We start from the raw sequence: 27086 nt of genomic DNA on the forward strand, positions 1-27086 counted from the left end.
GTACAGAGTTTTGAAAACAGCAACAACAATAAAAAAAATGACTTGTCACATACAAAGGATCTTTAATGAGATTAATAGCTGATTTCTCATCAGAAACCATGGAGTCCAGAAGGCAGCAGGATGATAAAGTGCTGAGGAAACAACAACCAAGAGCCTGTCAACCAAGAAGTTTGTATCTGGCAAAGTTACTGTATCCTTTAAGAATGAGGGTAATATTAAGACAGTGCTAGATGCACAAAAGTTAAGAGGTTTTGTTACCAGTATACCTATCCTACAAGAAATCCTAAAGGCAGTCTTGCAGGCTGAAAATCAAGAACAACCAACAGTAACTCAAAGCTATATGAAGAAACAGAGAACACTAGTAAAAGTAAATATGTGGATAAATACAAAAGCTAGTATCATTGTACTTTGGGTTTATAATCCCTATTTTTTTTCCAATATGATTTAAGAGGCAAATGCATAAAACAACAATTATAAATCTATGTTAATGACCACACAATGTATAAATATGTAGTATGTGACAATTACAATATAAAGGGAGAAGGACACAGATGATAGAAGCAGAGTGTTTAAATACTATTGAAATATAGTTGGTATTATTCATTACTTTAATGATGGTTTCCTGAGTTATAAATATGTAAAAACTGATTAATTTCACCCTGTATTATGTGCAGATTTTTTGAATGTCAATTATGCCTTCATAAACTTGTTGTAAAAAATCAATTGACTTTGTGTTGAAATACAATAAATTTATTGGCATTACCCACTTTAGAGATGGCTTTGGTTTATGAAACAGAAACATCTTTTGTTGATAAGATTATAAACCACAGTCTGCCTTAGCAGCAATCCTGAAAAAGGCTGTCAACCCTCATACAAACAAGCAGTGAAGTTCAAGTAAGGAATAAGTGTTATCCAACATTAAACCATAATGCAACTCAGATTTGAGGAGAATACCTGGCCATCACATTTTAGACCTAATTAAATACCATAAAATAAATATAAATGTTCATTTATTAAGAGTGCAGAAAAGTTTGGAATCTGTTTCTTCATTTAATAATAACTTATCAAAAGGTTAATTCTAGGATCAAATAATAAAATTATCTTTTAAAAATCTTTTTTTTTTTTTTTTTTTGAGACGGAGTTTCGCTCTTGTTACCCAGGCTGGAGTGCAATGGCACAAACTTGGCTCACCGCAACCTCTGCCTCCTGGGTTCAGGCAATTCTCCTGCCTCAGCCTCCTGAGTAGCTGGGATTACAGGCACGTGCCACTATGCCCAGCTAATTTTTTGTATTTTTAGTAGGGATGGGGTTTCACCACGTTGACCAGGATGGTCTCGATCTCTTGACCTCATGATCCACCCGCCTCAGCCTCCCAAAGTGCTGGGATTACAGGCTTGAGCCACTGTGCCTGGCCTAAAAAATCTTTATGAGGGTCTGTAATCCCAGCACTTTGGGAGGCCAAGGCAGGGGGATCATGAGGTCAAGAGATCAAGACCATCCTGGTCAACGTGGTGAAACTCTGTCTCTACTAAAAATAAAAAAAATTAACTGGGCATGGTGGCGTGTGCCTGTAGTCCCAGCTACTCGGGAGGCTGAGACAGGAGAATTGCTCGAACCCAGGAGGTGGAGGTTGCGGTGAGCCAAGATTGCGCCATTGCACTCCAGCCTGGACAACAAGAATGAAAGTCCATCTCAAAAAAAAAAAAAAATTCTTATGAGAAGAAGAATGTTTCTCTTTAAATGGACCTTCATATAGTTAATGATTTTCTTGGCTCATACCAAAATTCATGCTTAGTGAGATTTTCCTTTGTATCTATATGATCAGGATTTGAAATCAGTGATGTGCTATTTTATTCTCAAAAATCATACACAAAGTCTTATTCAGATATCTTTACGCATTCAGTTAGGGAAATGGCTTGAGAATATAAAACATGCAATAAGTTACCTCTTCCAAAATGTAGACCCAAACTCCAGGTTGTAGGTGCTTAGAGAAAGAGCAGTGAGCAGTGCCATATTTTGGCCCTCACTTAAAATTAAAAATATATGTCCTTGACTAAAGTTTCTAAAGCTACACAAAAGAAGTAAAAATTACTTATTTAGGTAGAATAATTATTTGTTTCATATTTTCTTCCCAAGAACATTTAGATCACATTTTTAAAAAGTCTTGAGTTTCTTAAGTTGCAAAGTACTAAAGAATAGATCAGCAAAACAAACTTTATTTATATAGTGTTTGTGTGTACACACACATTTATATATTATTTCTATTTATGTATCTATAAACCCATATGGTTGCATGCGCACACACACACAAATGCAACCACATGTAAAAGGTCATCAACTATACTGAGTCCTACTGGATCTCTCCATGAAGCCTGGCTGCCCAATGGTTATTGGAAGGCTATGGAAATTTGAAGCTTGAAGAATTTTTCTCTCTTAAATGTCAGTCATATTAGGATTTAAATACTAAACTGGTTTATTTTAGGTTAATGTAGCCCCGTCTTTTAGAGACAGGAATCCTCCAGAAACTCATTTAGCAGAACGTGATTAAGCCACCCAGGCATTCCTTAGGTCAGAGATTTTTGAATGGGGTCTTGGGACTAGCAATATCAGCATCATCCGGGAATTAATAGAAATGTAGATTCTCTGGTCATATTCTAGACCTGCTGAATGAGATACCCTGGAAGTGAGCCCCAGCAATCTGTGTTATAACAAGTCTTCCAGGTAATTCTGATGGACTCTGAAGTTTGAGAACCTATATCTAAAACAAAGAAATGCAGATGAAATCGTTCAGTAGACCATTGAAAAATGTTAGCCTATTTCTAGTTAAAAAACTGATGTTATGGTCAGTATGATTCATTGGTAAAGACTCAGAAAACAAAGAGGTAAGAGAAGCCTGTGAATGAAGGCATGCACGTAGTCATGTCACCCCACTTTGATATTATGTGGTGCCTGCTTACTCCTGTTTGTTTCCCCATTATTTAATTCCTTTGGTACTACTTCATTTATAGCCCTACAATCTATGCAGACTCACAGACTTTTACTTATTAATCGATTATTACAATTTCTGTGTTGCATTTCCTCCACACTCTCTGTTCACAGAAGCAATCACTATGAAGGTTGTGTGTGAATCTTACTCTTAGAATAAAAAAAAAAAAAAATAGGGCCAGGCACAGTGCTACAGCTGGGAATAGTGCTACTTTGGGGCCCTTCAGTACTTTGGAAGGCCAAGGTGGGGTGGATCACCTGAAGCCATGAGTTGGAGAGCAGTCTGGCCAACGTGGTGAAACCCCATCTCTACTAAAAATACAAAAATTAGAAGGGCATGGTGGTGGGAACCTGTAATCTCAGCTACTTGGGAGGCTGAGGCAGGAGAATCACTTGAACCTGGGAGGCAGAGGTTGCAGTGAGCCAAGATTGCAACGCTGCCCTCCAGCCTGAGCTGGAGCAAAACGCTATCTCAAGAAAATAAATAAATAAATACATAAAACAAGTGACAACATGTAGAACTTTTAATATTGCTACCAAATAGATTAAAAATTTACAACTGTAACAAAGAATATAATTAATAGAAACTGTGCAGAAGGGAGAAGAGAAGATGAGGAGGAAATGCTGAACTGAAAATCAAGAACATGAAATTTCATTAGCATGGTATGTTAATAATGTATGGTGCAGAGCTAAGCAGTATGCTAAGATTACATCTTTTTTTTTCTGAAATATTTCAAGGCCATGACCCCAATGCAAAGGAAATGCAGTGTTCCTCTCATCCAGGTCAAATAATTTCTCTTACATTTTTTGATAGCTCTAAATTATATCATGTTATTGTTTCCTTTATATTTGAACTCTTTGATATTGTTTTTAATGAGTTTTTTCCTCTGGGTGTTTGTTATTGCCTCTTTGTTCTTGTTAAAAGTTAAAAAACACATATATGCAAACTTTTTTTTTTCTACACGTGACTGATACCATTTAGCTTCCTATTTATTTTTGGAATCAATTCCATTCTTTCTTCTGAAAGCACTGGCATATTGTTCTAATTTTGGTGAATTGTTTCATAGGGATGCTATATACTCATCACTCTAGGATTCTCTTATCACCTTTTGACTCACATATTTCTTAGCTTCTTTATTTGCTGGTGGATAGCCATAAATTACTTCTTAAAACTAGGCACTAGGGAAATAAATTTTCTGAGTTCTTTCATGTCTGAAAATGTCTCTTTTGCCCTTAGAGTTTGTCTGTCTTAAAATTATGGTTTCAACATCATTTTTTTTTTTATCAGCAAACCAGAGAATTTTAATGAAGGAAAAGAGGGCCCTTGTGCTTTGTGAAAAGTACAAGTAAATTCACAAATATATCAGATTAAAATCAAAGAGTCACATGTCATGGAGCAAAATGATTCTAAAAACCATGTTGTACAACTTCACGTTACAGAGGAGAAAACTGTGATTCAAAAAGATTAAGACATTTCCCACATTTCCCAAGACTACTCAGCCAGCGAGTGATAGGGAGACTTTACCAAAGCCCAAGGACTCCTCATCTGCACCTTGTATCATAATGCCGTGTTCAGATGCTTTGGATTCCACCTGAAGGCACTATTAAGATTAATCAAAGAGATATTTCTCATCAAAGAGAATACACTGAGCCAGAGGAAACCTGAATTTCAATTCCAACTCCACTCCTGGGAAGTTGGACATGTTTCTTCCTTTGCTTGGACCCAAATTGCCTTATGTGCAGAATAAGAAGATAGCTTTTTTTTTTTTTTTTTTGAGACAGAGTTTTGCTCTTGTTACCCAGACTGGAGTGCAATGGCACGATCTTGGCTCACCGCAACCTCCGCCTTCTGGGTTCAGGCAATTCTCCTGCCTCAGCCTCCTGAGTAGCTGGGACTACAGGCGCGCACCACCATGCCCAGCTAATTTTTGTATTCTTAGTGGAGACGGGGTTTCACCTTGTTGACCAGGATGGTCTCAATCTCTTGATCTTGTGATCTACCTGCCTCAGCCTCCCAAAGTGCTGGGATTATTGGTGTGAACCACCACGCCCAGCCTAAGAATGTGGCATTAATTGTCTCAGGAACTCTCTCTTCTCTCAAGTGGAGTTCTCTGAAGGGGCTCTTTTAATAGAAAACTCATTATGAAAAAGGGAAAACCTTTAAAATTATCTATATTCAAGGCCCTCTCTTTGGAAATCTCCACTAACACCACCCCTCAAAATGTATTGTTTGAATGATATTTGTCATAGCATTCATAATTGGTTGGAATTAAAAAGGCAAAATTAAAAAATAATATATCTACAGTGTACAAGGGTTAAAGCCCATAACACTTATAGACGGCAATCTGCTTGAGAATGTTTTTGTGTGTATTTATGTTCAGATATCAGCAGAGTCAGTCCCATGATGCTGGTTTATTGATTCTATAGGTGATCACTTCAAATGCTTAAAAATAATTACCTCAGTTTCATACAGATGGAAAGGACCAGAATTTACACAGAACACAGGTGCCTAATAACTGTTACGTATTACAACTACATTGAGGATTTCATAATGATAGGAGGAAAAAGGTTTCTCCTTCTCTAATCAGTCTAATTAGGTAGTGAATCAGTTTGGACAGACCTGGGTATGGCACCTGCATGGCTATTACTAACTGGGTGATCTTGGTGATGAAACATTCTTTTTCTCTCTGAGCCTCATTTTCATCATCTGGAATACAGAAAACAATAACACCAACCAAACGAAGTTGTAGACATGAAATATTAGCTAGAAAAATACTGAGAACAATGCTGAGCTCATAGTAAATGTCTGATAAATTGTAACTGTGAAAATATGCTGGAGATGACATTGAAAGGCTTATGATATTTCTAGAGCACTGTTCTTTATGCTGTGAAGAAGAGGACAGGCAAAAGGAGAGGGGCCTGAATGCTTTTGCCTTGGATGTCTTAGTTAGTTTACCTAATTCTGTTTGTTCTGATGTTGAAATCCTAACCTGCAGTTTGCCTCAATCTTTTCTTTCCCCTCTATCTTTTAAAAAGTCTTCAAAATGAAAGATGTATAGATTTTGACAGTAACAAATAAGGTACAATTCTGAAAATTTACATTGAGAGAAAATGTGGAATAAACGTACCCAAATTTTGAAAAGGAAATTGAAGAAAAAAAAATCATCAGTTTGTCCTTAACCTAGTTTCACATTATGTCAGTTTGTGGACATCGTCGCTTTAAAAGGAAACCACTGTGCTGTCTCTTTCAAAATGCAGGGACACACATTCCATGTTGACAATTTCGTTTTCAAGTCTTTGAATAGCTTTCTTATTCTAAATTTGCCTGTTTTAATGTTTACAATTTCAAGTCTTTGAATAGCTTTCTTATTCTAAATTTGCCTATTTTAAAACTATCTTCATTCTTCAGAGAACCATCAGATTTCTAAACTCAGATGGCCTACAGCCAAACTTCTGAAGATTGTTTTATAACATTAAAGCCTCTGACAATATTCAAGTTGTGGTGATATTGTTTAGGTACTCCAGATATCCCACAGGGTTCAGGTTCAGTTTCTGTCTTGTCACAGTACTTGAAACCTATCTTTACGTTTTCTCTATCCATCACTTTTCGTCTCAGCTCTAGAATTACATATGGCCTGTCTCCTCTGAATTTAGTTTCCTTGTACTTCCACAGAAAGAAAAATGCCTTCTTAGCCCAAAGCTAAAGTTTTAAAGGAGGGCTATGACATATTTACATGAAGTAAGACCCTTCCTCTGTCACTGATGATGGGTATGAAGTACAGGCTTTTATGGTGGTTTTCAATGATCTGTACAGAAAAATCAATGGCAGTATCTTGTGCTGGCTCAGTGAGCTGTTGGCTGACTGCAAGGAGAGGTTACAGATGTTCTGTCTCCCAATGACACCATCATTCCTCCAACAGAGGCCATTAGGAGTGAGCTTCTCAACTCCTTTGGCAGTTGCCTCTGTTAAAAAGTACATACTTAATCACCAAATGTGAGATGATTGTTTAGGTTGTCAAGAGAATGCTTATACTGAAAGAATGGAATCTTCTAACGATAACCCAAACTCAACTCATATCTTCCATTCTATTTATGAATGAACAATAATATTAACTATCATTAGAGTGTTCCATAGTAGTGCTAGTCATTTGATTTAATAAATCCACTCAAGAAAATGGATTTCTCTATTGTAAGTTTTATTTTCAAAGGACTAAACAAGCTGTAGTTGCCTGGGTCATAAGCTGGTTTAGTGTTCTCAGTGATATAAATTGTTTAAACTAGAAACCCCAAACGAGTGTCTCCGGTTCACTCTTATTTTATGCCTCCAGTGAATTCTGACCCTTGGTATTAATGTCCTACATAGTCCCCTCTCACACTGACTTTGATTTGTTGCTTTTGCTCGTCACTGGGACCTGTCCTTTGGGTATGCACCTTCTTATAACCCAGCACCATGATGAGAAAGCCCAAACTAGCCATATGGAGAGACGTGCAGAGAAAGATGCCCATAACTGGGCTGGCCATGGCATCACCAGACAGTTAATTGAAGATGCCATCTTGAATATCCCAGTCATAGCATGTAGGAGGGTAGAGCTGCCCTGACAAGTCCTGTCCAAACTGCAGAATCATAAACAAATAAATCACTACTGAATTCTAAAGCCACCAAGTTTTTGGTGATTTGTAATAGCAATAGATAATTGATTCAGAGTCTCAATATCTGAAAAGAGACAGCCCAATAGATTTGACCACTTGTGATCTATTCATTTACGTTAGAGGGTCAATTTATTCTGCATTGCCATAGTCCCTGTTTTGAAAATTAAAAGAACAAAAACAAAAGAAAACAACTAGAGACCAGACAAGTTAAGCTAGAAATAGAATTTAAGTCTCATAGTTCCTTTCAATATCTGCTTTATGTTAACTCTAGCGGTCTCTAACACTTTCATGGAAGTAGGTCATGATGAACAACATCTGAAACATAGTACATGCTAAGTTAGTATGAATTTATTATCATTACTTTTTCTTCTAATGTTCATACAGAGTCATCAGATCCATGATTATATCCACATCAGAGCACATAGTATGTGCTGATAAAGTCTTTGAGAAGAAAAGGGTGAGGGGAAGGACTGAAAATATATGAGTAGGTTGATGGCTTCAGACACTTTCTTTCCTCATCAAATCAACAACTGATGGAAATGAATAGTAAAATAACAACTTTTCCATCACAGCAACTTTTTATTATAAAAGGAAATTGCTGAAACTCAGTACAGAGGAAGTACTGAAATTCAGCATTAAGTAAAAAAACAGGCTGGGCGCGGTGGCTCAAGCCTGTAGTCCCAGCACTTTGGGAGGCTGAGGCGGGTGGATCACGAGGTCAAGAGATCGAGATTGTCCTGGTCAACATGGTAAAACCCTGTCTCTACTAAAAATACAAAAAATTATCTTGGTATGGTGGCACATGCCTGTAATCCCAGCTACTCAGGAGGCTGAGGCGGGAGAATTGCCTGAACCCAGGAGGCGGAGGTTGCGGTGAGCCGAGGTCATGCCATTGCACTCCAGCCTGGGTAACAAGAGCGAAAAACTCCATCTCAAAAAAAAAACTTCCAGTTGGTACCAAAGACTACTTGATTTTTTGGGGAAGAAATCATAAGATAATTACAATTTTTCCATCATACTGAAGGCAGAGATATCTGTATGTGCCATGCAATCATATAGCAGATGTGTTCGTTGGCTGCCCAAAGCCTTATTACATTCTCCAGCCCCATTCATTTGCCTGGCTCTCATTACAGAGGCTGAAACAAATTCTATCTTCAGTTTATTTAACTTTCTTTCCAGGTCAGCTCACATACAGAAGGAGGGTCTCCTAGGAGCTTTTGGGAGGATTTATCCTTTTTCCATTAGAAAGAGATACTCAAGAAGGAGCACTCTTCTTAGTACTATCTCCTGAGACACAGCCATCGTGAAACCCTAAGGAACAGAACAGCAGGGAACCGACACCAAATAAGCTGTGAAATCTTTGAGACACTGAGCCAATGCAGTGACCGCTTATTTCCAAAAGTCTTGCTATGTGAAGCATCATTGTTAGGTTTTTCTGTTATTTGAAGCTGAAAGTGTTTCTATTTCTGTAAGTAGAGGTCACATTTTAAAATGAAACTTACCATCTGAATTCCATCATGCCTTTTTTCTGTTTCAAAAGGTAGATAATCATAATGATTTATTTCCCATAGATCGAAATGTTACATGATACGGCAAATGTAATGAAAAATTGGGGAAGATGACTAAAACAAACTGGAGTATATTCTAGGTCTATCTGAACTCCAAGTTGACTTCTTCTAGCTGTTTGACCTTATCTGAAAGTTAGTAATAATAAGAGTCATTTGCATCATAGGATTATTGTGAGAATTACATGTGATATTTAAAAATTGCTAGCCCTCATGCCTGGGAGATTACAATGATTGCAACCTGTTATTTTATACCCTAGAATTAATTTTCAAAATAAATGTTCAATTTTATAGTCATTTTCTTTATATCAAATTGTATTTTTCCAGTTTTCCAGGAAGCCTTTATTTCCTTCTTAAATATGCTAATTTTCCCTTTCTTGACAAAATTTCCATTGGTGCCCCATTTTTTTCTGAGTAGTTACCAAATGCTTTAGAAACAATCATTGTGGTCTTTTTACCTCTCTCCAACTCACCTACCTAGGATGAGACCAAATTAGTATAAGGGAAGTGGGGTGAAGGGTGCGTGATGGGGATATAACTTAACTGGAGGCAGGTATCCAGCCCTGCATATGTAAAAACAATTCCAAAGAGATATCAAGTAGCTGGGTTGCGGAGATTTCAGCAGGGGTGTGAAAATGGAGCAGAAGTCAGCGCACCAGTGACCTTCTCACACATATAAACACAGGGCCAAAACAAAAACCAACCAATACACAGCACTGGAAAGGAACTGACATATGTAAGACAAAAAAAAAAAATACAAAGCAGAATTTGAGATTTGAGATATTGAAATTACTGGCCTAGGGCAATAGAAAAAATCTGCTGCATGCTAACTAAATATTCATTAGAAAAATTGTTAAGATGGTTTAGAGAAGGGCACAGACAGTGTAAGTGATAAGAGTGGAGAATGATTGGGGTGGGAAAAAGGATTAGTTAAGCTACCAACTTCATCACTTAAGTAAAGAAGATTTTTTGGTTAACAAAGACATGGCTTCCCTTTTCTCTAGTATACTTTGATGTAAGGAACCACCAAAATATGGTTACTTCCCAGAATGTGGGAGAAATTAAAGAATTAGCCATTAGTAAAGTTTCTCTTTTTCACTTTGGATGTAGAACAGAAGCATCAAAAAGCAACCCATTTAATATGGCAAACTCTAGTTTGGAAACATTTTTATTACGGAGTTGGGAGCTTCTTGTATGAATTGATTTAAAGAGGCATTATAAATGAGCTGACTAAATAAATTGGTTCATGGTTTTGGATCGTTCATTGGAAACACACATAAAAGTTGAATTTAAAATTGTTAATTTGTGCCATAGTATATACTTCTAAATTTTTCTGAAATACTGCCTTCTCCGCTTGGATCTCACACAAATCTCTGAACTCAACATTTCTAAAAGTGGACTCATTTCTAATTTTTCAATTCTGTTTCCTGGCTCAAAGGTTGGCACCCTCAGTCACAAAGCTGGAGTCACAGGGGTTATTCTTGATAATTTTGCTCTTTCAGCACTCATAGACAATCATTCACTGTTTCTTTTCAATTCCTTTCTCTCTCTTCTGTTGTCCCTCCATCAGCATTTCTGGTTTACTTATTTAGATCCCCATTATTTCCCACCTGGATTATTTCAACTGGCACCCATGAGATAAGAGGCTGGTGGGACTTGTTTCCTGGTCATGACCCCACTAATAGAAGCAGGATCTGGTCAAAACAGATGCAGTAAAGAAGTCAAGGCCGGGTACAGTGGCTCACACCTGTAATCCCAGCACTTTGGGAGGCTGAGGTGGGCAGATCACCTGAGGTCAGGAGTTTGAGACCAGCCTGGCCATTATGGTGAAACCCCATCTCTACTAAAAGTACAACAATTAGCTGGGTGTGGTGGCATGCACTTGTAGTCCCAGCTACTCAGGAGGCTGAGGCAAGAGAATCGCTTGAACCTGGGAGGTGCAGTTGCAGTGAGCCAAGACAGTGCCATTGTACACCCGCCTGGGTGACAGAGTGAGACTCCATCTCAAAAAAAAAAAAAAAAGTCAGCCAAAACAAGCAGATGGCGGTAATCTCTAGTTGTCATCACTGCTCATTAGGATAAAGACACTCCCACCAGTACCATGACAGTTTACTAATACCATGGCAGTGGCCTGGAAGTTACCTTATATGGTTCTGGAAACTCTCTGTTCCTTTTCCAGAAAGTTGTGAATAACCTGCCTCTTAATTAACATATGATTAAAAGTGGGTATAAATGTAGTGGCCAACAGCCCATACACTGACAATGCAGCCCACACTCCGTATGGGTTAGCTTTGCTCCATGAGTAGCAGTACTGGTACAAGAGTTGCTTTCTCTTACCACTGTCTAGCCCTTGAATTCTTTCCTTAGTGAAGCCAAAAACTCTTCTGGGCTAAGCCCCATTGCCTGCTCTGCATCATCATGCTGACAATGAAGGGAAGAGATGAGATGGCAAGGTGGCAGGACACCTATTGGTGATTGGAAAGTTGGTGAGACAGCGATCAGCAGTTGGCAGTCAGCAAGGAGACAAGATGGTAAGATGGTGATCAGTGATTTATGAAGCAACAAGTAGCCAGCAAGTGATGATGAGACAGTGAGTGTCTGGCAAGAGATGGCAAGGCCAATGACTGAAGCCGCAGAGCTCTAATATAGAGCCTGTAGCACTGCAGAGCTGTAATGCTACCCAAAGGCTTTTCTCAGAGCCATTGTCTTTTCTGGGAGGTGGTAGCAGCAGAGCAGAGTGAACAGGCAAGCAGCCACAGTGCTGCCTCACACCATATTCACCACTTTGGCCAGCTGATCATATGCCCTGGTTCCCTCACAGCAGCCAAACCTGTCCAAACCAAGGAAACCTGGGGAGGAGACTTTCACCTGAGCTCCACACTGGAGACTGGTGGAGCAATTTTGGCTCATGTGGATTAGTACATGACCCCTCTGCCCTTCCTTCAATATTGGGTGAGCCAGGAAATAAGACCTTGGACTAGGTAGTTAATTTGAAGCCACCTGCCATTTGGAGGCCCTGGACAGAAGCAAAACTAATCAGCTATGACAATTGATCATTTATCCTCTAATGCCATTTTATTTTTCCATAAGCTATTTTCCACCCTGAAATATATGTTTTGTTTCTAGTTTTTCTTTGGCTCCCTGGTCCTATGTTTGGACAGTTGTTTAAGACAGTATACTTGATTGTGAGAGTGTTCACTCTAGGATTGTGGGTTAGATGCCTACTTTGGGATTGTGGGTTAAAGGCCTACCTTCACTGTTGGCCACCTTGTACATGTTCTGAAGATTTTGGTGTTTTGAGTTAGAGACCTACTTTAAGGAGGCATTGTGCATTTGAGGATGTCCACACTAGAGGAATTTTTGTTCTTGCTTTTTTCTGTTTCCTGCCCTAAAGTCCAAAATGATTAATCCTGTCACTGTGTTTTTCTTTTCTCCTTCTATGTTTTGCTTAATAAAAATACTTCTTTTTCCATGTTTCATGGAGCACACTGTAGTATTCTACTTCCCACTCATATTTCATAATCCACTTTCTTAATGCTTTGTTATCTATATTTACACCTTCTGTACAGGAAGTGGGAATTTGAAACAGAAAATAATGAGAGCTCATTTATTTTCCTTTTCATTGGACTTAAAAAGCTTCTGTGTCTAGTAGAGATGCTTGTCAGACAAGGAAACAACAGTGAGCATCCTGAAGGACCCGTTGCTAGGATGCCTTTTAGACAACTGGAGAAATTTAAAATTAGAAGGTAATATGGTTTGCTCTTTGTTCCCACCCAAATCTCACCTTGAATTGGAATAATCCCTCTGTGTCAAGGGTGAGACTGGGTGGAGATAATTGAATTATGGGGGTGGTTTCCCCCATACTGTTGTCATGATAGTGAGTTCTCACAAGATCTGATGGCTTTATAAGGAATGGCCCTTTACCAGACAACTGTAGGATGTTTGGCTCATGTTATGTTCAGGTGACCCCCTCCTAGTTATTCCCCCTAGATGGCCCATGCTCCCCTGAAGCTTCTTCAGTCTCCAAATTCTAAGGGGAGGCCCACCAGTTTTCTAGTGTAGTATTCCACCACAAGGTAATCAGGCAGCCCTCCCCTATAGTTATCCAACTAGCCCCAGCATATACCTCTCTTTGCCTGAGGAAGTAAGCCCTACCAGTACCACCAGGAGGGGAACCCTATATCAGCCCCTAAAATCAAACCTGTGTCCATTGTGGGAGGTAGCTGATGAAGATGTCAGGGAGAGGGACAATCAGAATACATGTGTCTTTTTTTGTGTGTGATTTGGCTTTATGCAAGGAGAACTTTGGCCAGATTTTGGAGAATCAAGGGAAGTTCATTGAGGAGTTTGTTAAGTTGACCCTGTCTTTTGACTTAATTTCACATGATTTGCAAAAAATTATTGTCCATCTACTGTACCATAGATAAGAAACAGAGGGTTCTGAGTGTTGTCCATAAATATGCAAATGGAGTGACCACACATAACTTAGACCATGCCAGTTAACATGCGGAAGGAGATACAGTCCAGATATGGACCCTTGGTGGGATTACCAGAGGGCTTCCAAGATCTCACATGCAAAAATCACATGGTAAGTTGCTTAGTAAAAGAAGTGAAAAGATGTATAGTTAAGCCAGTTAATCATGACAAGATTAAAGAAGTAATACAAAGAAAGGTTGAAATTCCTGCTGTATTTCAAGGCCATTTGGTTGAGGCACTCAGGGAATATACCAATAAAGAATTCCCAAGAACAGCAAACTCTCCTGTGTATGGATTTTACTACTCAATCTGCCTCTGAAATTAGGAAGAAGATATAAAAGGCAGAAATGGGACCTCAAATCCTATGAGGCAATTCTTCAACATGGCCTTTAGAATTTACATTAGGGACAGGATAGAGGCAGAGGGAAAAATCAAAAGAAATAGCCAAAAAGTACAATTGTTAGTGGCTGTTTTAAGTCCCCTGACATCTCAGGATAAATCAATCCAAATAAGTGTCCCAAGATAGATATCTGCGATGTTCAGACAAGAACCCCTAACTCATCAGCCCTTCGGCCAGAATCAGTATTGTCTTCTGTAAACAAGAGGGCCATTGGAAAAGGGACTGCCCCAGTTTCCATAGGGAGCTTTGACTACCCAAACACATCATTTGCGAGAGAACAGAGGATTTACACAGCCCAATATCTCCCATGACTCCCATTAGATACCTTACCATCTCTACAGAGGAGCCTTGAGTAACTCTTGATGTGGCAGGCAAAAATACTAAGTTATGATGTACTCTTAAAGGTTAATTCAAATTATGGACTCAAGAAGGCAACTTATGAAATAAGAGAGAAAGTAACCAGTAAGTAGGAGAGAGATATATATGAAGATAGATAAGGATATGAAAGTGTATTTTTGGTAAAGAATGATATAAATGTAAAAGAATTTTGTATGAGAAAAGATCTTGTATGATAAATTATTGTCCTACCAAAAAGTTACTGCTTTTGTTATGAAAGAGGTGGTATAGGACTAGTCAGAAAATTCAAGCATGTTGTACATGGTCTGTGTAAGTCATGCTGAGGTACATGAAGAGGAATTTATGAAGAAATTTTGTGTATGATTAAGGTGGCTGTCATTCAAAGGGAATTGTTTATAATAGTCTTTCTAGAAGATGATCTCCTATGTTAAAATAAGGTTTTCTTAAGTTATAGATTTGCTGTTAATACAATTTCAAGAAATTTTGCTTTTCAATACTATAACCTTTCTTTTAATATTTCTCAGATTCATATCTCAGAAATTCAACTGTCATGTCTTACTATTCTCGGCAATTTTTTTCCTTTTGAGAAGGCCTAAAATAATAACTGTCTTTAGCTTTTTCATTGGCTTTTGTAATTTTTCTACTCCAGTTCTAACTGTTGTCATGTCTTGATGCTAAAATATTTTGTCTTAGAGGACTATGAAAGCAAAGTTTTCCTTCAGTATAACTTGATTCTATACTCTTGTTTTCTCTTAATATAGAACTTTATTTTTGGCTGTTGTTTTTTATTTATAATACTCAAAACAGTTTTAAGGGCAAATTAGTACCTGCCTATCTCCATTCCTGTTTGACCAAAAACATTTAATTGGTTATAAGAAACTTGAAAAATTAATTCAGTCTATGACAAGAAATAGTGTTGGACATTCCTAACTATGCCTCCCATTAGAATTTAGGTAAAGTTCAAAAATATTGCCCTTTCCCACAAAGGAAAAAATTAGCCCCTGCTCAACAAGGAGATCTAGTACCAATAAAAACCTGGAAAGAAGGATTTACTGAGGATCAATTACAACTAAAATGAAAGGGCCTATGTCAGGTGTTGTTAAACACCTCTACTGCTGTTAAACTTCAGAGAATCACTAGCTAGGTACACCTGTCCCAGATCAAGACTCTTTCCTATGAGTCTCCCCCACCAAGTTCAAGAGAAGGATCATGACCTACATTAATAAATGAATATCTGGGCATGGTGGCTTAAGCCTGTAATCCCAGCACTTTGGGAAGCCAAGGCAGGTGGGTCATCTGAGGTCAGGAGTTTGAAAACAGCCTGACCAACATGATGACACCCTGTCTCTAGTGAAAATACAAAAATTAACTTGGCATGGTGATGCCTGCCTGAACTCCCAGCACTTGGGAGGGTGAGGCAGGAGAATCACTTGAACCTGGGAGGTAGAGGCTATAGTGAGTCAAGATTGTGCCATTGCACTCCAGTCTGTGAGACAGAATGAAACTCACATCTAAAAATAAATAAATTAAAAAAATAATAACTGAACAAATAGATATTAACATTCAAAAAATATATGAACAAGCTTCCTGGATACGTAACTGAACAAATGGAGATTAACATTCAAAAAATATATGAACAAGCTTCCTGGATACATAGATATAACCAGGACACTGATCCCCACTATATCTGGTCAACTATCAAAATTGCCTTTCCATGTCTTACCTGGTTTTGACCTTTCCTAAGACCCTTGTTATCTATTGTGCTACTACTAATTTTTGGCCCTTGCTTGTTTAACCTCTTTGTAAAGTTTGTGTCTTCCAGATTACAACAATTCCATGTAAAGTCAAATCTGGCAAAAGGTTTCCAACCCATACCATCTTCTGACCTGGAAAAATGAAAACATTCTGCCTTTGGTCCCCTTAAGTCAGGTATCTAGAAATTTTTGCTCCTCCAACCTAGGCAGGGCCTATGCCCATGAAATAAGCAAGAAGCAGTTACAGAAGATGGACTTCTGTCCTTCTGAAACCCCCTAAATATTAAAGAAGAGTGTATAATTTCTGAGAGAAGGAATGAGATAGAAGGCTAGCAGGACTAGTTTTCTAGTCAAGACCCTACTGATGGAAGCAGATTCTGGTCAAAACAGATGCAGCGAAGAACCCAGCCCAAACCAGCAAATGGCAATGAAAGCAACCTCTAGTTGCCCCACTGGTCATTAGCATAAAGATACTCTTACAGGCACCATAACAGTTTACAAATGCCATGACTGTGGGCCATGGCAATGGCCTGGAAGTTATCTTATATAGTTCTGGAATCTCCTTTTCCAGAAAATTCTGAATAACCTGCACCTTAATCAACATATGATTAAAAGTGGGGATACCTTAGCCAATATTATACTGAATGGGCAAAAGATGGAAGCATTCCCCTTGAAAACCAGCACAAGACAAGGATACCCTCTCTCATCACTCCTATTCAACATAGTATTGGAAGTTCTGGCCAGGGCAAACAGTCAAGAAAAAGAAATAAAGGCTACTCAAACAAGAAGAGAGGAAGTCAAACTGTCTCTATTTGCAGATGACATGTTTCTATATCTAGTAAACACCATCATCACCAAGAAGTAGCTTCTCTGCTCCTTCTGGAATCTCTGCCTGGTTTAGCCCATCTGCCTCCACTCTTGCCTCCACCATGTCCATCAGGGTGATCCAGAAGTTCTACAAGGTGTTCACCTCTGGCCCCCAGGCCTTCAGTGACTGCTCCTATGCAAGTGGGCCTGGTGCCTGCATCAGCTCTTTGAGCTTCTACAGAGTGGCAAGCAGCATCTTCTGTGGTGGCCTGGGCAGAGGGTATGGTGGGGCCAGTGGCATAGGAGGCATCACTGCCATCATGGTCAACCAGAGCCTGCTGAGCCCCCTTAACCTGGAGGTGGATCCCAACATCCAGGCCATGCACACCCAGGAGAAGGAGCAGATCAAGACCCTAAACAATGAGTTTGCCTCCTTCATTGACAAGGTACAGTTCCTAGAGCAGCAGAACAAGATGCTGGGGACCAAATGGAGCCTCTTGCAGCAGCAGAAGATAGCTCAGAGTAACATGCACAACATGTTTGAGAGCTACATCAGAAACCTTAGGTGGCAACTAGAGACTCTAGGCCAGGAGAAGCTGAAGCCGGAGGTGGAGACTGGCAACATGCAGGGGCTGGTGGAGGAGTTCAAGAACATGAGGTTGAGATCAATAAGCATACAGAGATGGAGAATGAATTTGTCTTAATTAAGAAGGATGTGGATGAAGCTTACATGAACAAGGTAGAGCTGGAGTCTCATATGGAAGGGCTGACTGATGAGATCAACTTCCTCAGGCAGCTATATGAAGAGGAGATCCAGCAGCTGCAGTCTTAGATCTCAGACACAAGAGCTGCTCCCTGGACATGGACTGCATCACTGCTAAGGTCACAGCACAGTACGAGGAGATTGCCAACCACAGCAAGGCTGAGGCTCAGAGCATGTACCAGATCAAGTATGAGAAGCTGCAGATACTGGCTGCAGTACATAGCCACAGGCAATAATCTCATGATGAAAACATCAAAAGCAATTGCAATGAAAGTGAAGATTGACAAATGGGATCTAAGTAAACTAAAGAGCTTCTGCACAGCAAAATAAACTATCATGAGTCAACAGACGACCTATGGATTGGGAGAAAATTTGTGCAATCTATCCATCTGACAAAGGTCTAATACTGAGTCCACAAAAAACTTAAACTAATTTACAAGAAAACAAACAACTCCATCAAAAAGTGGGCAAAGGACACGAACAGACACTTCTCAAAAGAAGACATTTATGGTGGCCAAGAAACATGAAAAAAAAATCACTAATCATTAGAGAAATGCACATTAAAACCACAATGAGATACCATCTCACACTAGTCAGAAGGGTGATTATTAAAAAGTCAAGAAATAGCACATGCTGGTGAGGCTGTGAAGAAATAGGTATGCTTTACACTGTTGGTGGGAATGAAAATTAGGTCATCCATTGTGGAAGATAGTGTGGTGATTCCTCAAAGATCTAGAACCAGAACTATCATTTGTCCCAGCAATCCTATTACTGGCTATATGCCCAAAAGAATATAAATCATTCCGTTATAAAGATTCATGCACACATATGTTTATTGAAGCACTATCCACAGTAGCAAAGACATGGAATCAACCCAAATGCCCATCAATGATAGACTAAATAAAGAAAATGTGGTATGTACATATCATGGAATACTAGGCAGCCATAAAAAGGAATGAGATTATTTCTTTTGCAGAGACATGGATGGAGCTGGAAGCCATTATCCTCAGCAAACTAACACAGGAACAGAGAACCAAGCACCACATGTTCTCACTTAATGAATGCAGGGAGGGGAACAACACACATTGGAGCCTGTCCAGGGAGTGGGGGAGGGAGAGCATCAGGATAAATAGCTAATGCATGTGGGGCTTAATACCTAGGTGATGGTTTTATAGGTATGGCAAACCACCATGGCATACACTTACCTATGTAACAAACCTGTATGTCTTGCACATGTATTCTGGAACATTAAATAAAATAAAATAAAAGCCACCAATGGCCCATACGCTGTAGACTGTGGGCACACTGCCTCTGGGTTAGCCCTGGACCACAAGGAGCAGCACTGGTTCAATAAGTGTTGCTTTCTCTCAGCACTGGCTAGCCCTGAGTTTTTCCTGGGTGAAGTCAAGAACCCTCACTTGCTCTGCTTCATCTGGGCTTTATTGTTTCCTTCTACTTTATCTACACAGTGCAGCCAGAATGAGACTTTTTAAAAATGCAAATCTGATATAAAGATATCAAAGCATTCCTATAACTATAAAATTAAGTCTAACTTTTTAAATAATACTGGCAAGGTTATCCATGCTTATCTTTTCAGATTCATCCCCTACAGTCTCTTGCTATGCATGTTATATAATGGAAAAAAAAAATGGCAAATCTATAAGGAGTTAGTTGTCTTGTTTCATCTTTGACTGCTTTTTCACACATGCTAAGATAGAAAGGAATATATATGCCTGTATGTATACTGACTTCTTCTTTCAATTCATCCTTTTGTTTTCTTGACTAGATTTCCACTGTAATCTCTATCAGTGTCAGTTGAAGATGTCAATCCATTTCATATAAATCAATTAGTTGGCAAGTTAATATGAGTGCTAGGAATTTAACTTCTTATGACAATTATTATTCATTTGCAGCTTGAAAAAATGCAAAAATCTGAAAATTACATGCCAGAATATATTATGACAAGATTTAGACCTGAGAACAAGTTGTAATTAAATGAGGTATTTACAATACTTTAAACTTTTATTATACTAAGCTTTACTTTGCATACTGGATATGTACTATATTCATCCAAATTCTTTGAAAGCTTTATTCAAGCTATTCAGAATTAAGATAAACAAGTTTCAAATTGTGCATGCTCTGTTTTCAAGAGAAAAAAGCTTCAATACAAACTGAATGTGAGTGGTTACTGAAAGGTAACCCTCAGAAAGCAGCTGATTGGGGCACTCAGTTACCACTAAATAATTCAGCATCTCTAATGGAAATCAGATCCAATGTTTCCCCAGTGAAGGAACAGCCTTTCTTGGTTACCCAATACTCAGCTACTCAAGAGCTTTGGAGAACAACAATAAAGTAAAAGGTAAGAAATATTTTAATGGTGTTCACATTCTCTTGGGTGCTTTCTTGGCAAGAAATTCCCAGCTTCCTAGCAGCTGCTGCCATTATGGAGAGACAGAGAGAGTGAGAGAAAGAAATCAATATTTAAATCTGAAACAGCCAGAAAGTTCAAGGAGGGGTGCCGTATTAACTGGTTTGTATATGTGTTTGGCCTTTCAAAAAAACCCAGTCTTAAGAGGAGAGAAGACATTTTAAGTAAACAACTCATTAAGAATCACATAGAAAGGTTTGGTTAGCTCATTACAAACACATTTTAAGGAATAATATTCATGTGAGACTTTTGTCTAGAAATTTCAATAATAGAATGAACTGATGCATAATGTGCTTTTTTCTCTCTCTCTCTCTCAAAACAGGAAGAGAATATTGATTTCTCAGTCCTGTCCACCAGCCCCACCTATTCTCACTATAAGTATTGAGATGAATGAATTTGTCTCTAAAAGCACTAAGCAATCTTCAAGAGAGTACTGCTTTATAAATAAAAAAGCTTTAGTATTATTGGGTAGAAATGTTAGAGAGAAAGTTGGAACTCCTGTCAAAGGGTGTTGGTGCCCTGACATTTGCTGTCAGCTCTGAAAAGGTGGCTGTGAAACTCATTGTATCCAATCCTGGTTGGCTTGGGGCCCAGTATACAGTGGGATTTCTGGCCAATGGCCCTGTACAGTGGGATGGCTGGAGCCTGGCCCAGGGATTAGAGAGCTTTCATTTCTTTGTCTCATTGATATTAGTCACAGAATCTCCCTTTTCATTTACAACCCAAACCCCCATCCCATGCAGGCAAGGGACAGGGGCTGCAGAAGCAGAAATTGCTGTAAATTCTGAGCTTTTGTACCCCAAGAGAAAGAAGAAAATGTACACTTTCGACTCAGCTATCCAACATCTGTATGTATTTTGTTATGCACATTTACCAGGAAGTGGATAGTCTGATATGTCCTTGAAGGGAGAATTGCCCTAAAAATATAAGATATTGCAAGTTAACCTTAGATAAACAAGGTATGCAATATCTCAAGCCTTCTTTTTATTTCCCCCTTTCTCTTTTTTTCTCCTCTTTTTCCCTCTCTAATGAACTAATGACTATTTTGAAATTCCATCTGCAAGAACAATTTGGTGAACACAGTTTGTGGGCACGTTTTCTTCAATTCCTAGTTGTGTGTGTGTGTGTGTGTATGTGTGTGTGTGTGTGTGTGTGTGTGTCTACCCTTTAGAAAAAGCCATATATATCATTTGTTGTTAACTGTCCTTTGATTCTTTACATGTGCATGTGTAATTGTCTATTTATGTGCATGTATGTTGTGTATGCTTTGCAAAATCCATCAGTAATAATATGTCCTACAGCCACATTCCTCTTGAGTCTTAGAAAATGCTCTGCTGAGTTCTATAGGATAAACTTTGGTCTTGAATAATAATAATAATAATCTTGTCTTAGATATTTATACCCAGAAACTGAAAGTAATTTCCAAAATAAAACCAAGAAATGTATTGATAAATATCAACTGATCTTAAAATAAACCACAGAGCTCCAATATATCATAACAAAGTGACTGACCTTTTGTCTCTTTGCCTAATTCCCTTAAAAATCAATTTATATAAAAATAGAAATATTAATGTCTTAAAGAAGGTCTGAATTGAATACATGTGCATAACCTTGTTCCTTTTCATTATATTGCAGAGTTGCCATTAGTGAGAAACCAGTTAATCCCAGCTACAAAATATGCTCATTTTCTGGAACTAGCTGAGAGGTAGAATGAAAGAAGGTAAGAACCCTTAGATGATACATAAATGCCCTGATGAAAAGTTGTCACCCTCTTCATTAGAGGATTAAACTTCAGCTTCTTCAACTATGTAGCAGTGATAATGATATCTGTCCTTAAAGGGTTCATGATGTGCATTAAATGATACAACGTATGTGAAAGACATTGCAGAATTTACATTATTCAAGAAGGCATTGTTGTTGCAGTATTTGAAGATGTCAGTATCTAAGGGGGTGTGTTTCTGCGACTACATCTTTGAGGGCTTCTAAGTTCCTAAAATTGTAATGAAGTCTCTAGTTCCATACTTAGAACAGCAGGAATTTTAAATATTGCTTCTCTGTCATCTTTTAGCGATAAGAAAATGAAAGTCAAGAGCCATTAGTGATTTATCCACAGTCAGAAAACAACTTAACAGTAGATCAAGGGAATCCTACTTCACCTCATTTTTTTTTAACTCCAGATTCTTGTATCTACATTCCTTTCAAAGGACAACTCACTGTTTTCTTTTAATAAACAGTGAGCATTGAGAGAGGTAGCGCCATAGTGGGCAGCTCAGTATGGCCAAGTAATCCTAGAAAGGCTTTATAGTTTAGGGGGAACTTGACTGAAGGGTAGGGTTTATGTACATGTAGCAGATCAGGAAGATCCATACCTTATAGGTATGGAAAATAGCAGGAACCTTTGAGGCCTGCAAAAGCATGTTGTGAATAGAGGCCACTGGGGAGTTACCCGGCTGTGAGAAATAATGCACTGGAGATTGTACCAAAAAAACATGTGCATTATTAGTAAAGGCCAAATTTTAGATGATGCCTTTCTAGTAAGTTTTGCCTAATGCTATAAAAGTTTAGACTTTTGACAGAAAGACTGACAGGTTCTTAATGGATTTCTTTTCTTTTAGTCTGTCTCCATGCTTTATACATCTGCCAAATTAATCTTCCTAAATAGAATTTGCATTATGTTAGTCTGTTTCAGAACACTCCCATGTCACTGCAGTGTCTATAATAAAAGCAAATTCAAGATCTCCCACAAGGTAAACCTCCAGCCCGCCTCAGGTTTGCTTCTTGACCTGATACCTCTCTTTCAGCCAAAATATTCTATGAACCATTTCCAGAATTCCTCCTGGACTTCTGGGGCTTCCTAGTCTAGAATAATACCCATCCCTGACTCCACTCATCACATTTTTTCTAAACCCATTTTTCAAAACCCACTATAAACTATTCTATTTCTTTTGAGTCTTCTTTCATCTTCTCTAATCTGTACGGTGGAAGTTTTTTCTTTTGGACCAAGAAAACAACTTTTCACTGTAAATTCATATGCATTTGTCAGTAGTGCCTTGGACATAATCTCTTTGAGGACAGAGCACATGCTACCCTGGGTAAGCTAGTCTTGAAGCAGAACCTCAGAGGGCTGACTCACCAGGCACTTACACACTGCAGACATCCTTCTTGATTGACTACCAATTGAATATCTATTAATAATAAAAGTTCAGAATCTACTTTGAGAAATGAACAAATAAAATCTATTTCTTAAAAATGAAGAAGCTACTTTTGAAAGTCCCAGGATACAACTTCTCCTTAACAGAATGTATGTTTAAAGGATTTGTTATTGCACAATATGTATTTTTTTCCTCTCACATTAATGGAGTCCCAAGTTAATGCAATATCTGGTCAGAGTTTAATGTGGTATTTGTAAATATTCTTTGTTAATTTGATAGGTGATAATACAGTGTTTATTAATTACCAAGCAGCATTCTAAATGTGTTAGATGTTTAATTTTTGGCAAACTTACAAGACAAGGAGTGTTATTATTCTTTACAAATGCTAACCCAAAACACAGAGGGGTTAAGTAATGTACCAAAAGTCACACAGATAGTGTGAGTAAAAGGCTTAGGTTTTGAAATCAGGCAATCTTACTTCGTGGTCAATACTGTTAACCATTACACCATATTATCTCTTTATTTAATTAATTAATTATTTAAGAAACAGAGTCCTGCTATGTTGCCTAGGCTGGCCTTGAATACCTGGACTCAAGCAATCCTCCTACCTCAGTGTCCCCAGTGACTGGGACTATAGTCATAGGCCATAGTGCCCAGCTTATTTTATTTCTTAAATAAATTTTATTAAGATACAGTCAACAATTTTAGTTATACACAATAAAATGCACTCATTTTAAATGTGTGGTTTGATGACTTTGACAAGTGTATATTCCATGTAATCACCATATTAGAGTATTTGGTGGTTCCATCAACTTCTCTCCCTATCCCCAACTTGCAGTCCCAGGCAACCAATGACGTATGTTTTGCCAGTGTACATTAGATTTGCTTTTTTCTGGAAATTCATGTCATGAAATCGGCATATACAGTATGTGTTCCTAAGTGTCTGGCTGTTTTGCTCAGTGCAAGATTTTTGAATTTAATCCATCTTTTTTCATTTATCAGTAGTTTATTCTTTTATTGATGAATAGTATCTCATTGAATGGCTCTAGTAAATTTTATTAACATACTCATCAATTGATGGATTTCTAATTTGGAACTATTATGAAAGCTATGGGTGTCTATGTACAAACCTCTGTTTGGACCACATTTATCTAGAGCAAATATCCAAGAGTGAACAGTCTAAATATATCCAGGAAAGTCTAATCATATGGTAGGTGTATGTTTAATTTATAAGAAGCTGTCAAATGGTTTTCCAAAGTGGTTGTACTATTTTACATTTCTACCAACACTTGAGATTTTCAGTCTTTTTAATTTTAGCTCTTTGAGTACATGGGTAGGTAGCAGCTCATTGAGGTTTTAATTTGCTTTTGTTGGACAGGGCAAATGAAGGTAAACATTTCTCATATGCTGATTGGCATTTACATATTTTCTTTGCCTATTTTTTGTTGGATTGATTGGCTTTTGATTATTGGGTTATATGAGATCTTCAAATACCCCGAATCACAATTTTTGTCAGATATGTATTTTGAGAATATTTACTTGCATTCTCTGGATTGCTTTATTATCATTATTAATTAATTAATGCATTTTTTCCTTTTTTTTTTTTTTGACATGGGGTCTTGCTTTGTCCCTCAGATTGGAGTGCAGTGGTGTGATCATAGCTCGCTACAGCTTTGATGTCATTGGCTTCTTACCCTCCCACCACAGCCTTCCTAGCAGCTTGGACTACAGGCATCTATCAGAACACTTGGCTAATTTTTTTCAAAAAATTATTATTATTATTTTTTGTAGAGATGAGGTCTTGCTGTGTTGCCAAGGCTGGTCTCCAATTCTCAGTCTCAAATGGACTCCCAGAGTGCTGGGATTACAGGTGTGAGCCACTGTGCCTGGACTATTATGTTTAATGATGGCTTTCAAAGAGTAAATTTTAATTTTGATGAAGTCCAATTTATCAGTATTTTAATAACAGTTTGTACTTTTTACATGCTAGCTAAGAAATCTTTGTCTATCCCAAAATAACAAAGATTTTATCTCATTATGTCATAGAAATGTTACAGCATTTGCTTTTCTGTTTAGGCCTTTGATCCATTTTGAGTTAATTTTTCTCTATGGTCGCAGAGTTTATGTCTTTCAATATGGGTGTCTAGTTCTTTCAGCACTATTTGCTGGACAAGCTATCCTTTCCCCATTGAAAATTGTTTGATTCCATTTGTGAATTGACCATCGTTTCCCATTGTTCTATAAATCTATCTTTATGCCAGTACTGTACAATAATCTTGATTATTGTAGGTTTATAGTAAGACCAAGTAGAATCCTCTGTTTTTTTTTTTAATTTCACAAATAGTGTGGCTAGTCTATGTTCTTTGTACTTCCATACACATTTTGGTTTCAGATTGTCAATTTCTATAAAGGCACTTATTGGGATTTGGCTTTAATGATATTTAATCTATAGACAAATATAGAAAGAATATATGTCATAACAATCTTAAATTTTCAAATTGCTGAACATGATAAATCTCTCTATTTATTTAAGTGTTCTATAACTTGTCCTAGAAATGTTCTGTGGGTTTTCAATGAGTAAGTCTTGAAAATATTTTGCTAAAGTTATCCCTAAGTATTTTATATTTTATAATTGTTCATTGTTAGAAATTGAAATAAAATTGATCTGTAGTAATAACTTGTATCCAGCTAAAGTCACAAATTAGTTCTAGAAGATTTTCTATGCATTTTTTGATCAATGTCTATGCATATACTCCAGTTATCTAAAGCCAACTTCATCTCTCCTTTTCATTTTTTCTTCTTCAGGACTTTTATTGGCTAAGATTCTTATATAATATAGAATAAAAGTGGTAAATATGGCTATTCTTGCCTTTTTCTTGACTGTAGTTGGAAAGTGTTGACGTTTTCTATTAAGTACCCTTTAGCTGGAGGGGTTCTGTGGATACCTCTTATCCGAACAGGAGTAGTCATTCATATTCTCAAGCTGATGAACTTTTAAATTATGAATCGGTGTTGAATTTTGTCAGATGCTTTTCCTGTGTTTTAACGTATTCCCTTTTCTCCTTGCTTAATCTGTAAATATGACGAATTTAGATTTTTCATGTAAAACCAAACTTGCATTTCTGAAATAAATACCCAATATGATGCACAGTATTATACTTATTTATTTATTTATTTATTGCATTTTAGGTTTTGAAGTACATGTGCAGAACATGCAAGATAGTTGCATAGGTACACACACGGCAGTGTGTTTTGCTGCCTTCCTCCCCTTCACCCACATTTGGCATTTCTCCCCAGGCTATCCCTCCCCAGCTCCCCACCAGGCTGTCCCTCCCCTATTTCCCCCAATAGACCCCAGTGTGTAGTACACCCTTCCCCATGTCCATGTGTTCTCATTTTTCCTCACCCGCCTATGAGTGAGAATATGTGGTATTTCATTTTCTGTTCATGTGTCAGTTTGCTGAGAATGATATTCTCCAGGTTCATCCATGTCCCTAAAAGAACACGAACTCATCATTTTTGATTGCTGCATTATATTCCATGGTGTATATGTGCCACATTTTCCCTGTCCAGTCTATCATCGATGGGCATTTGGGTTGGTTCCAGGTCTTTGCTATTGTAAACAGTGCTGCAATGAACATTTGTGTGCATGTGTCCTTATAGTGGAATGATTTATAGTCCTTTGGATATATACCCAGTAATGGGATTGCTGGGTCAAATGGAATTTCTATTTCTAAGGCCTTGAGGAA

General features: G+C 38.0%; 1 pseudogene across 2 annotated transcripts; it reads left to right on the forward strand.

The window, feature by feature from the left end:
• The first annotated feature begins 1327 nt into the window (after window positions 1-1327).
• Window positions 1328-26478, forward strand: LOC144578289 (keratin, type II cytoskeletal 8 pseudogene; annotated as a pseudogene). Of its 2 annotated transcripts, none has more exons than XR_013523773.1 (2): window positions 1328-20116; window positions 20508-26478. The product of XR_013523773.1 is annotated as a keratin, type II cytoskeletal 8 pseudogene, transcript variant X1 (transcript). The 2 variants fall into 2 exon arrangements; XR_013523774.1 differs by having other exon boundaries at window positions 21821-26478.
• The last annotated feature ends 608 nt before the right edge of the window (window positions 26479-27086 follow it).

This window comes from Callithrix jacchus, chromosome 11 (assembly GCF_049354715.1).
Source record: "Callithrix jacchus isolate 240 chromosome 11, calJac240_pri, whole genome shotgun sequence".
Lineage (NCBI taxonomy): Eukaryota > Metazoa > Chordata > Mammalia > Primates > Cebidae > Callithrix > Callithrix jacchus.